The sequence below is a fragment of the Papio anubis genome, chromosome 6 (assembly GCF_008728515.1).
Source record: "Papio anubis isolate 15944 chromosome 6, Panubis1.0, whole genome shotgun sequence".
Lineage (NCBI taxonomy): Eukaryota > Metazoa > Chordata > Mammalia > Primates > Cercopithecidae > Papio > Papio anubis.
In genome coordinates this window covers 91,254,077-91,268,142 of record NC_044981.1, presented here as the reverse complement: position 1 = coordinate 91,268,142, position 14,066 = coordinate 91,254,077, and the positions used below count along the sequence as shown (strand labels likewise).

The following is a 14,066-nucleotide window of genomic DNA, read 5'->3' as shown; positions in this document are numbered from 1 at the left end:
GTCTTACATTTAATTTTGTGGCCCTCTCTTCGATGTCTAAAAGTATAAAAGCGATATAAAATCTTAAAGTTTCACTATACATGCAAAATTTTAGATGTTTCGGGGTGTCTCAAAACTAGGAATGAGTATCAGGATATAAATATTTACATGACTATAAGTAAAACAATGGTCATTAAGAAATTTTATAAATTATTTCAGCTCAAATATTCTTTACATCTTCCATTCAGTTATTCCTCATGGGACATAATTGTCTGAAATATCTGAAAGTAAATTCAACATTAACAGACACTGTTACTTTCAGTTCATCTCTACTAGCATTATTGGATACTCACCATGCTTCATTTGGGGTGGTAGGCGCTAAGAGAACAAAGAGTAATAAGCAACAAGGTTTAATTTCAGAGTAATCCAGTCAGGGAAACATAAATATATAAGGCCAACATGATGTTGTAAAGGCACAAAATGGTACAAATGAACCTGCCATTGTGTCAATACAGAGAAAGGTATGTGTCCAAGCCTAGTGCATAGGAGATGACTATTAGAGATGACAATTATGCTCAGTCTTGAAAAAATTAAACATATTAAAGCAGCATCGCACCTTTTTGTTTTGATTATTTAGGAAAATTTTGACACCTTTCAAACTATAAAGCATTGGAGAAACATTACGGCCATGGGAAACATGTAATAACACATTTTTGCTTAATGATTTTGATTTACAATACACTGTAATTACACAAAATATATATTTAATATATTTTGTGGTTTAGGCTCAAATTTTTACTTCCTTATAGAAATTCTTAATTCTTTAACATGCCCTGTGCTGTAACCTATATAGGTTATAGTCAGGAATTACTAATTAAGACTCTAATATTGCAGTTTAAATACAATATATTTGCTCCAAAAGCTTCCTTCTTATTTTCTATCTTAGTGAAAGGTTCATCAATCTCAGGTAACAAAAGTTTAATGCATTCCATCATGAGGAAATAGCAAGGATGAACATATATCGTACCACAGATAAGAAGCCTATCCAAACAGTCACTTATTGAAGTCTTTCGTCACTACTGGGAGACAATTTCCCATGGGTCTTTCACATTTCTGCACATCTTATGAAAGAATCATTGGCTGCTTTTGTTTTGAACTATTTTAAAAAGATGTTTGTAAAGCAGACAGCCTTAGAGGACAGAAATAGTATCTTCTGGAACAAAGGGAGGCATGCTCATTGCCCATTATAAAAGGGTAGAATTCCTTAAATTCAGGGTCTTTTTGTTTGTAATGTGTATACTTTATGTTGCCTTGTGGAAATCGGGACCCAGGGAACAGGACAAAAATGTTGATATTTTTGCTACTGCTATTGCAGTAAAAAATAAATTGTCCTTCACCTCTGACCTAGGAGTCTATTGTTTTCTACCAGCATCCTTTCAACTGTGGCAGGTTTTCATGTTAACTTGTGAGCAGGGAAAACTCTCCGACGCTTCAGAGATTTTTATAACGTTAGTGAGGAGGATGGGAAGCTGACAAACTCATGGCTTTCTGGAAGAGGAAAGATGAGAGCCCTGCAGACCTACTAAATATTAAAAGTTAATTGGGTTATGCCATGAACCACCACCACATCACTTGAAACTAATAGTACGTATGAAGTCTCTCTCCTTCCCTTCTCTCTGATTCCTCTCTGTCCCTCTACCATGACCTCGTTTATTTAAACAGAAACATAACTAGGGTCAGGGTATCCATATACCCTGATAAATATCAAAGGACATATGCACTCATCCATGAATGTTGAGAAATTTCAGGAAAATAAATATTTGAGAGAAGTCCTTAGGAATCAGTAACATAGATGTTTACAAATTATATGGGCCACTAGGCAATAGACAGTCTTTAACTTCTTTCCCTTTTAATGAGGAGGAATCAAGGAGGTCATTGTAAGCTAAATAACAAAAATAGGTAAAGTATGGATGCCAGAATTTTTCTCTAAATGGAACAAGTTCCTTGTCTGAGACTGGAATCTGGAGTCCAGTCTCAGACCTGCAGCACTGTAACAACTAATACTAAGATTTGCACTGGGTAGGCAGAAGCTTCTACCTTCTTTCAGACAATAGTTAAGAGTAATGTGTACATATACTGAGTGTGAAAAGGGGAACTCCATAACCAGAAACCAGGTGAATCATTAGAATTTTGGCTCACAATGGAAAGGAGGGGTTATGGATCATATTGCTTCTCAAGGAATCATGGCAAATGCTGCGTTGACTTACAGCTAAATCTCTCCTTCATGTCAACCGTAGGTCCACTTGGAAGTAATGAGAAAATCTATCCAAGCTTTTTGCAGCGGGACTTTGCTGCTATAAGAAAGCTTTACTCCTCTGGAGGAGATTTTTCTGAGACAGAAAAACTCCTGTGGAAAACCACAGATAAGGCATTGACTAGTATTTGGGCTCTTACTGGCCTGGATTGTGTCTAGAATTCTGATAAAATTGACCCACTAGAAAATTGAGAAAGAGACCCAAAGAAACCTAGGTACATTCTTGAGGTCATCAACACTGTGCAGAGAAACTTCCCTATCCTTGATGCTGAAACTGGGAGAGCTTAACAGATACAAGATAATGGGGCAGCTAATGCTCTAAAGTAAGGTGGATGCTTTGAAGTCACCACTGTGTCAGCCAAGACTGAGTCAGCCAGAGGTCACAAACCCCATACCCTAGCAAAAACAGCAATGTATCTGTGGCTTCTGAGTCAAGGGATTCCCAAGGATGAAATAAACGGTGCCAGCCCCAAGAGTCCTGCTCCCAATATAGAGTATTGGGTGCACAACAATATTCTAAGTTAATTTGGTTACGCCATGAGCCACTGCTGTATCATTGGAACTGGGATAGTACATATGAAGTCTCTCTCCTCCCTTGCCCTCTGATTCTTCTATGCCCCTCGCCCATAATCTCAGCTTATTTAAAGAGAAACATGACTACAGGTCAGGGTATCCCTATTCCCAATGGGTATCAAATGACATATGCACCTATCCAAGAATGTTGAGGAATTTCAGGAAAATAAGGGAATAAAACTTTTAGGATATTTGGATATGGACACACAAGTCACGTTTTAAACTGGATTTATAGAAAGAAAAAGATTGTCTGATTTAGCTAATGGGGTTTAAGCAGGATTCACAGTGGGAAAGGCAAGCTAACATGATCTCATGAGTGGAGCCCTTTGGGCAATTCAATGTACTGTTGTTTTTTTCTATATCCGATTGTATAGTAATTAATATATTAAGTGCTTATACTTCATCATCAGTTAAGTGCCTGGGGAGATTATCACAATTGGGAAAGGCCAAATGTAGTGAAGTGTTAATAGGACACGTAAATCAATTTCTGGTCTTGTTCTCTACTTCCGCCCAGATGATCCAACAAAAACAGTATAAAGAAAAAGAGGGGCCGGGCGCGGTGGCTCACGCCTGTAATCCCAGCACTTTGGGAGGCCGAGGCGGGCGGATCATGAGGTCAGGAAATCGAGACCATCCTGGCGAACATGGTGAAATCCCGTCTGTACTACAAATACAAAAAATAAAAAATTAGCCGGGCGTGGTGGCGGGCACCTATAGTCCCAGCTTCTAGGGAGACTGAGGCAGGAGAATGGCGTGAACCCGGGAGGTGGCGGAGTTTGCAGTGAGCGGAGATAGCGCCACTGCACTCCAGCCTGGGCGACAGAGCGAGACTCTGTCTCAAAAAAAAAAAAAAAGGAAAAGAAAAAGAGAAAAGAAAATCAGGCCTTGATTGCAGACTCGAAGGGAACATGGGCGCTAAGAGATGCAATATTTTAATACAGCAGCACTGTACGATCAGTGAAACAGGGTAATGAGAGCTAGAAACTTAGAAGAGATTATCGCCAACTGAATCAAGTTGTTAGTCTCACAATCCCAACTATCCATGTAACTGAATCCATTGCACAGACTAAACTCTTGGTATGCTGTCTTGGACTGTACCAATGCCAGCTTTTCTATACCGCTGGCTTCTGAGGACAAAGATCAAGTCACATTCATGTGACATAGCCACCAATATACATTTGTAGTTACCTCCCAAGTTACTACAGGTTACTCCCAGGGGTACCAAGATTCCTCTGCCATTTGCCATCAGTAGTACATAGGTCAGCATGAATGTCCCTACTCTCTATGGTGCAAAGCTTTCACTCTACAGATGATGTCCTGTTAATGAGCCAGTCAGGAGCTTCCATTGCAATGGTCTTGACTGTGGTGCTAACACACTTCTATCAACCACGGCAGCTGATAAATTCTGAAAAAAAAATCAGGGTTCCAATTGTCAAATAAAGTTTCTTGGGACTATATGAGCAGATTCACAATGTTCAATCCTTCTGGTAGTCAAAGAAAAACTGCTGTCTCTTCATTCGCTACAAACAAAAACAATGTTCAGGATCTTACTGGAACCTTTGGGTACTGGAGATGGTATGTTCTTCACTTGGAAATTCTACTCGGACTTCTATATTAACTGGTCCAAAACATCAGCATCTCTGAATGAAGCATAAACCAACACACTGTGTTAGCAGGCTGTGGCCTTCTCTTGACATTTGGGGTCCCACATCCCTAATTAACCTGTAAGCTACCAGTTTCTGTGACTAATGATTTTTCTAATTGGAGCCCCAGGAAAATGTAAGCAGCTTCCATTCACAGGAGCCCTTTGGGATTTTGGACAGATCACCTCCTTAACATACAGGATATACTCCTACCAGGTACACCTCATTTGAAAAGTAGCTATTAGCTTGCTGCTGGGCTCTTGTCAGAACTGAACTCCTGTTCCTGAAGACCCTATGACTGTCTGGCATACTATTTTCATTTTGGGGTGTACCAATTCAGATTCAATGACAAACAAAGATAAAAAGGGGTCCTATGAACCTTGCTTATCAAATAGAAAGAGTATATTCCAGCTTGTAGCTCGCCCGGCTTTCCAGTGGCATCTCAGCTTTACATGAGAAAGTGGTTCACTCAACTGTTGCAAGTGCCTTAAATTTAACTCTCTACCAGACCTGCCATCCCACACCAGACAGCTCGGACCATGATTTGATCTACATTCACCTTAGCCATAGCAAAAAATCCATTGGAAATAGAGGAGATGGTCTCAGCTTCTGTATTTCCCATGCGATACCTGTCAACACCTCCAGATGTCTTTCCCACGCCCATTTCTGTAACTCTTGCTTAACCATTCAGTGCAGACAGACAAACACCATTAAGCTGTTGTTTTAGACAAATAGGACAAGTTGGATTGACTGCCTTCATGCAGCCTTTTCAAAACAAGGAGTACAACCAGTCACTCATACTTAACTTAGTGGGTTAAATTAATCTCAGATCCTGTAGGACCCTTGAAAGTCAGCAGGAATTGACTAGTGAAATAGCTCAGTTGGCTCCCTACAGTGACACATCGTTATCATTAACACCTGTGTCTTGTAGCTCATCTCATGTCACAGATTTCCCCATTTTTCCCTGAGGCTCTCTAATCACATTACCCATGTAACTCAGTCACTTTCTTCACACAATGAATGTCATGAAAACATAAAGTAGTAAAGAATTCATAAAACAGTCAACAAGTTAGGAGGTATATTTTTCCCTCTTATGTAAAAATCAAATACTTTATTTTTTTCTCTTGGTAAACCAATATTGAACATAAATGAATCACATCTTTCATGGGCGTAAGCTGTTCCTATTATAGCATAATTCAGGCACCTTCAGAAGCTGTTTGAGGCCATTATATTTTCCAATAACATAAATATTATAAACTTTGTCTGGGTATAAAAGTAATTATCCAGTCCATGTTCTAGATCAGATGACATGTAATACATATTATTTAAATGCTGCCATATACTCCCAAATTACTCAATGAGTATATATTTTATCATCCCAACTATATGTCATCCTCCTTTTCTATCACTGAATAGAAACTGTTCAATAAATATTCACCAGAGTAAATAAAATATAGATAATTACAAATACCTTTTAAGGTTGTCTAACTTATTAAAGTGGTTTTTAAACTTTTGATTATGAAATAGATATTACATATACTGTTCATAACCTCCTTCCCTGCATCCTCTGCATGTACCTCTCTGTGAATATTCCTTGAAGATTTAAGTTTCTTAAAAGGTGAGCATTTCCTACTTACTGTAAAAGTATATACTTAGTTACATTTCCATTAACAGATTACCCTGTGACCTCCAAGGACTGAATCAACCACTGAATTTGTTAGTTTGGGACTACCTATGTTCGTTCTCCTAATAGGTTCCAGCATTGTCCAAAAAAACAAAAAACAAACAAAAAAAATCTCTGTCAGAGTTAAAATTAATATAGAAAGCAAAGGAAACTTGCTTTTTTTAAGGAACTAAATCATTTTTGTTGTCAAGCCTTAGCCACGGCATGCCTAGATCCATGTTACACAAGACAGATTTTTATTCATTTTTGGTCTTTTTGAGTTTTTCCTGGACACCCTTGTTTAATACCAAGGTGACATCCCTAGGTTAAAGCAGCTGGTGTCTCATCACTCCTTTCTATTTGTTCTTGCTGGTTTCTCCACTTAAACTTTAAGCTGCTTGGGGTCAGAGCTTAAATCATACTTACTCTTGTGCCTGCCATCATCACTTCAGTTCTTGCCCCATAGGCCCTCAATAAAGAGAGGCTGAATTACACTCTAAAGAAACTATGTCAGGGGAGCCCTAGAGATGTAGTTTTCCTTTCAGCCATATTTGCATCTTAATGCGCTATAAGAAGACCAATGCCTAAGATCAATGCCTCAGCTTTTGAACCAGACACCCGGCAGTACAAGATCACTGATTCCCCTAGTTTACATCAATCCAACCACGTTTAGATAATGCAGTATTGTTCCAGAAAATGTAATTGAGATATCAAAATATGTCACCATGTTATTCTTCCTAGATGAAATCATGGTGATGAGCCACCATCACCAAGAATACATTTGAGAGCTTATTTTTTACGCATTAATGATGATGGTTTCCCATTGATTTAGTCATTCACTTTCATTGATCCCTCTGGCTATCAGTGAAGAGAAAGCTAAAAGTGCCAGATTTTCATCTGTGGGCCTGGAATTTTGTGAAACAAATTTACCTTCCCTGACCACCTGAGCAATTCACAATCTATGGAGGTAAAAATTTAAAAATAAATAAACATATGGATATGAAACTTTCTCTGTGATGACATAAATATTGAATCAGCATGGAAATGAAACAAGTGTATTTTGTTTACAGAAACTAAAACCTGTTTTTTAGGAGTACTTTTCAGTCAATTGTCTATAAAAGTTTATATGGAAGCGTCCATGACATGCTATTAACATGAAAAGACTTACACTGCATAAGTGAGGAATTTCTAATAAAAATTGTGCAAAAATGTTAAAAGATTTTTAAGTGGGCTAGTTGCAGTTTAATTTTTAAATATTTCCCAAGCTTTAACCTGAAGGTGGGAGTGAATGAAGAAGTCTGGTTGACTGATTACCTTTAACTATGGTGTGTTGGAAGACTAAGCATTGAGATGGTCCTTGAAGAAGCACAGACCTTTTATTTCATTTTATTTTCAGATTTCTTTAACATTAATACTAACTTCTCCTTTATTAATATCTTAAAATAAAATAAGTGGAATTTTTTTTTTTATTTTATAGAAGACAAATACAGCAAGGAGTCAGGAGACCAGGATTTGAACTCTGTTTCTATTAACCACTCTGCAACCTTGAGCAAGTCATTAGAGTAATAGAAATGGAATGCTCTCTATATTTCTAATCAACATCTGAATGCTGTGACTCTATTAAGAATGCCAAGCATCCCATTTACAGCTAAATGAATAAAATTGTGTTTTACACAATCAGTCACAAGTAAAAAAATCACACAATTTAAATGTATCTGTAAGGAATTTTAATTGTACATTAGAGTTTATGAGAGTATCACTTTATAGCATTGTTGTAAAACTTTGGTTGAATCATCACGTTTATTCTGAAATATTCATTTTACATATTTGCTCTTTGAGAATGCGTTCTGCTGAATACTCCCTCCAGAATGCAAGATAGAAAGCAAAATTATGAACATTTATGTAATAATTTTGTACTTACAAGTGTAATTTGGGGATTATTTGAATTTATAAAATTTGCATTTTATAATATACACATGAATTTATAAATAAAATGCAAATACTTATAAAAATGTAATAATGCATCCACCACAATGAAAAAGAAAATATAAAAAATATATATTAAAGTATAAAAATATTGTATGTGGTTATCCTTTGAATCCTTTTGCCTTCATAAGACACTAAATTGTTTAGCTCTGTATCTAATATCGTAATTTTAGGTATGTGTGAGGTGTGAGTATGTGTGCTTTCTTTTTCAAAGTATTTTTATAAATTTGTCTAGAATTTTATTTAGTTCAATTCATCAATTAGATTACACAAAATAGTTTGCCTTTGATGCTCAGATTTTACTAAATAAAAGTAATAAAAGACTTTATTTTTAAAAACTTATATTTTTATTGCTATAATTAAGGAGTCATATCCTAAAATTCAAGCGGGAAAACAGTTGTTATCCCAAATACCAAAATAATAGAACTTGTATTTAGTTACCTTAATTGGATTAAATAATTTAAGCCAATCTCCAAGGGGTTGAAGTGTTTCCCTCTATGTCTCCCTTCCTGCAGCTCTCTCTTCCTCAACCATTCTTTCTCTTCATCACACACAAGGCAAAACATGGTTTCACAAGGAACATTCAACCAACAACAACTTGTTGATAGAATAACCTATATAATTTCCATAATTTTAAATTTATCTTTATAATGTTTAATTTATATTTAACATTGCAAATACTTAATTTAAACCATCATCCTCTAGGTGGCATATGATTATGAGCATTATAAGATACAGTTCAATGGTACTTAAAGATATGCCATTCCAATATTGGTGTGCCTTACCTCCCCATATGTTATATTTAACTGTTTAGTCTGTCTTACTAATGACAATGACCTTAAATCCTGGCAGATCTTGACTTTCAGCTCACCAGTAATTCTTTATAGAAATTCTTGCCATAATTTTTGGCTGACTAGTTATTTGCATTCTCACAGATAATTCTGAGATCTTGTTAATATTTTCATGTTAATTGGAATTATGTTAGAATACATTGACTTTAATTTATCATTAACATAATTATGGGCAATAACTGATCAAAGTATTACACCTTGCTTTCAATTTAGGATGTATCAGTCCCAATACAGATTAATTACTGTTGGATATACTGTGCATAGTAGTCACCCTACTGTTACCCAAATGTTAAACATATGTATGGAAATAATCAAATAATCTTTTGATTCAGCTCCTGACATACCTACTATCTTCATGTCATGGCCACATGTGGATATTTGCAGCAACTGCAAATTTAAATACAGCTTTGAATGTTCTTAGTCAAGCCCTAAATATAACTAACTAAAATTTTCAAATTTAGAAAACCAACAGTAAAGTCATTATTCACAGCCCCTCTTGACTTTTAGTGCAGCTATCCACATTTACTTAAACCACCCCTTGTCAGTGGACTTGCTCAGTGCATTTTTGCCTATGTCTACACAACAGGGAAATAAAAGCTCAGCTGCAGTTTGAATGAAAACAAACCAACAAAAATTCCTGACATTGGAGAAGGTATTAAGGCAATATTCACTAACAAATTCCCTAGATGATGGTTCAACTGTCCCTTCCTATTTCTTGTATAGCCTGAGACTTGCTCCTTTAAGGTGATGAAGCATACATCTCTCTCCACCAACTGCAAGAGCAAGAATGACACTTTAATTCGTATTCCCATCAAATTATAGTGATAATAATATCAGGAAATTTATATTGACACAATGGGCCACCTTTTAAAGTTCCTGACCTTTATTTCTGGATATACTTATCCATATTGCTTAGAACACAAGTCCTATGACCAAGGGTTCCATGGAGTAAAATGCCACGTTGAAATAAATGTCTTTTTATCATTTCTCTAAAATATTAAACCACAAATTGTGTGGGGTAGTTTTCTTTTTCAGATTTCAATACATGAGAAATTGAGAGCACAAATTTTATTATTTAACTGACCCCTCCCGATGTTCACTTATTCCTCCATCCCCCTTGCTCATATTCATTCATTGAACACAACTCTATTTTCTCGCACTCCAACTAGAAATAATAAAACAGTAAACATGGTTTCAGAAGAAATGACTACTGCCCTAAGAAAACTTCTACAGGAATACCGTCTGGTGCTAAGATACTACACAACTCCAGAAGCACCCAAATAGTGCAGGAGCTTCCTGGTACAACGTTTTCTAATCCTCCTATATCCCTGTTTTAGCCACTACACCTAAAGAAAAATAAGAGCTTTGGCTGATTGCAATTTCAAAGAAGATTTTAAAGGGTAAGTTTGGTGCTACTCTCATCTCCTTCAAGAAAAAGCTTCTTATCCTCAAGCGTTGCTGAGCTTTTGATAGTGTTGCTGCTGAAAGAGATTCCCCGCCCAGGCAGGTGCTCCGTTCTTAACCTGGAAGTAAGACCAATTCCGCAGGAACAGGTAAAATAGGTGTGTTTCCTGTACTCAGCTAAGACGCCTCTCAATGAACAGAACAAACCTAAGCAATGCAAATTGTTCTGCGCTTTAAAACAACAATGACAAAAAGTTTGGTTCCAAAGGGTTTGTTTTCTGTCTTTATTTTTTCATGCTTGATCATACCCTTAACAGCCCAGGTACTGAGTAACACACAAAGTAACTGTACGGAAGCCAGGATCACAGCGTGTCTGTGTCAATTTCCTGAGGTGACTGTCAGAAAATCTGGAGAGGCACCATTGTGTCGAGGGAATGAGGTCAGAATTCACCGAGGACCATTCACCCTGGGAAGGAATAGGACGGGGCAGTGGGGCTCGCGAGCCAGGCTTTGGGAAAGGTGAGAAGGTGGGTCAGGGAGGACTTTGTGGAGAAGGCTTTGTCAGCGCGAGATCCGGTGAAGGGTGGCAGATGGGGGCGTTTGCGCACTGGCATAAGGTAGGAACGCAGGGACGGTAAGAGTAGAGATGACCCTGTTTGGGGTGACCAGAGGGTCGGGGCCATCTACTGCTGCTGCTGCTGTGGAAGCCTGGGGGCTGGAAGGTGAGGCGGGACTGTGAGCTGCAGGCAGCTGTCCCCGAGAGGGAGAGGGGTTCAGGTTGCCAGCAGGTGGAGTTGAAATCAAACATCCCCTTGGGGACCACAGAGCAGCACCCTCCCTGGACCCTCTGCCTGGAGGACGAAGAATCACAGCAGCTGGTTTGGGGTGCCTCCCAAATCAAAAGATGTTCTCTCCGCGCCAAGCTTTGAAGCCCGACCCCCGGCACTCTCCCGCCTACTCACCGGTCCTGGGGGTAAAGCGCCATCCGGGGCGCTCGCGAGGGCTGCGCGGCGCAGGAGGCAGGCAGGGCCAGGCGGCGGTGGCGGCGCTGTCCTAAGAGCGCGACGGGAGCTGGGGGACACCGAGGCGACGACAGCGACGGGGGCGCGGGGAGCTGCAGGGGAGAGCAGTGAATCTGGAGCTGCTGCGCCGCGCGCGCTCTCTGCCCATCTCCGGCTTCGCTGAAGCTGCTACAGCTACTGCTGCTGGAGGGGAGGGGGGCGAGGGGGAGGGGAGGAGGCACGCGGTAGGGAGAGACGGAAGAGCAGGAAGGGTGGGGGGTGAGCAAGGGGAGAGGGGGAGATGGTCGCCCAGAGTTGAGGGGGTGGGGAGGGAGGCGCGCAGGAGCACAGCAAAGGTTCCCACCAGATGAGCTCGGGAGGGGAAATGGAAGATGAGGCCATGGGTCTCTCCCTCGCCCTCCTTCTACCCAACCCTTCTTCCCCCTTCGCGCCCTTTCCTTGGGCTCTTCCTCTCGTGGCTCAGGCTGGGGGTTACCCAAGCTTGGCAGCAGCCACGGCTTCAGCGCGCTGGTGCGAGTGCTGAGTCCGCGAGGCAGCCGCTACAGCTCGCCGCGCCACCGGCCTGTGGCACCTGTGCGCGCACACCGCCGCCCGCTCCATTGCGGCGGCTCTTGGACCAGGATCCCGTAGCCTGTCGCCCTCCTTCTCTTCGCTTTCTGGACAGATTATGATCCTACATGTGCATCCATGACATCTGTATAGTCCCCCTTTGGTGTTTGTTTCCCTGGCCGCTCTTTGGCACCGGCTGTCCCGCCAGAAGGCGCCAGCAGGGAGCTCAACGCCGGCAACCATCGCCTGCCCCTTGGAGCTGTTGCCTGGGCAGTGGTGGCCTTGGTTGTTTACCGCCGGGGTTGACCAGCTAAAGAGGTAAAAAAAAAAAAAAAAAGAAAAGAAATATATACATATATCATTTTGACCCAATTGCCTCGGACCGTGTTCTCAATGATCTAGGAAGGTTGTAAGTGTGAAGGGCATAGTGACAGCCCCATTACTTTCTGTCTTGGTTTCCTTCTTCCCTTTTCTCAACATCCTAAAAACCTAGAGATTGAAAGATCTCTGAATCTCTTTATCACAGAGGTTTTCATTTCCCCCTGCATTTTCCTAGGGTTGGTCCCGCTTTCGTAGTGTGGATTTTCTTTTGCTCTATTTGACTCTAAATCAATTCTGTATATTCGCAAACTACAAAGAGGTGCATGCAAATAGATATTGTGCTGAGGACAGATACACGCGCGAGATCGAGAGGGTGAATTAACACACATTCAGAAAATATAAAAACAACTGAACATTATTAACTGATTTCCGTGAGCCGTAATTTTACTTTATAATTTTCACGTGGTAATTGGGGATAGACAGGGAGCAAGTAGATTATGTGTCTAAAAGATATGACTAGAAAAAAAAAAAGCCTGGTAAAACTCTCCTCAAATAACATAACACATAAGGTGAGCTAATTATTCCCAGACATTCCCAGGAGGGAAAGAGATTCTGATTTTGTTTGGCTGGCTGGTTGTGTTGCTTTAAAAAAAAATTTTTTTTTTTAAATGAAGTAATCCTTCAGTTGGTGGAATCATTTTTTTAAAAGCCTAAAGGATCATAGTCTCTAGAATAAATAAAGTAGGCATTTCATTTTACATAAGTGTGTCTTATATAACAAATGTTCTCAGATTTTAAAAAGTGCTCTCTTGACTGTAAATGCAATGTGGAAAAACATTTTCAATGCAATAGGCCATACCTAAATATTGATTAAAAACCTCTAGATTTTCCTGTATACATTCACATGAAGGAAAAAACAATGTTGGAGATAAAGTATTACTTGATGGGCTGAGTGGCATCAACTTGCTAGACTCTATCCTGTTGAGTATATCTGCTAATGAAAATATTTGGTTCAACATCTACCTAATGACCTGAATGAGAGAACCACCTCCTTATTTAGGAACAAACATCTAATTATTTGAATACAGCTCCCTTTTAAAAGGCATGTGTTACTGTCTTCAGAGATCCAGAGGTGTACCATGCAAATTAACCCACTGTTATTCTTTCCATAAAGACCATAGAAAGAAAAGGTTTGCAAAGACTTACAATTCATTCAGCTCCCTAAGTCTTCTCAGTGGTGCCTATATTACAGAAGTGAACAATAAATTTTGCAAATGCCAGTGGCCACTTGGGCAGAGGATGGTTACCAAGAATTAATTAAATCTCTGTTTTCTCATTTCTATTTAAAATATTTCTCATCCCTTCCTTATTAAAGTAATTTACCTTTGAGAATTTTTGCTATTTTCTTCCTATAATTATGAAACTATAACGCAATAGCTTATAGTCTCATTTTATGGTTCTAAAATGGCAAAGACAAAAATGCAAACTATAATGCCTTACAGCCAAGCAAAGGAAAAGGGTGATGTTTGGGGTAGAGCAAGCAAGCTTCTAACTCCTGCCTCCAGCTTACATGCCCAGCCACTTGGCCCACCAGAGACAAGAACAGGATGATAAGCAATGGAATGGCACTGAACTCTCCTGTTGAAGGACTTGCGTTTCAATGTAGATTCTGAGCCTGGGTGAAAACTTCTCTGTCACCTTTACTACAGCATTCTTACCCTTTTATGCTTCTTTCTCCTTCTACATCTCTATTACTGTTGT

The 14,066-nt window shown here is 39.5% G+C and overlaps 1 protein-coding gene across 1 annotated transcript in view; it reads right to left on the bottom strand.

The window, feature by feature from the left end:
- The window catches only part of FUT9 (fucosyltransferase 9), a 197,597-nt gene extending 185,978 nt beyond the window's left edge, over nt 1–11,619 (bottom strand). The window contains exon 1 of the mRNA XM_003897926.3: nt 11,376–11,619. The gene's annotated coding sequence lies outside the window, so the exon portion shown is untranslated. The remainder of the gene's footprint in view (nt 1–11,375) is intronic.
- Nucleotides 11,620–14,066: the final 2,447 nt, after the last annotated feature.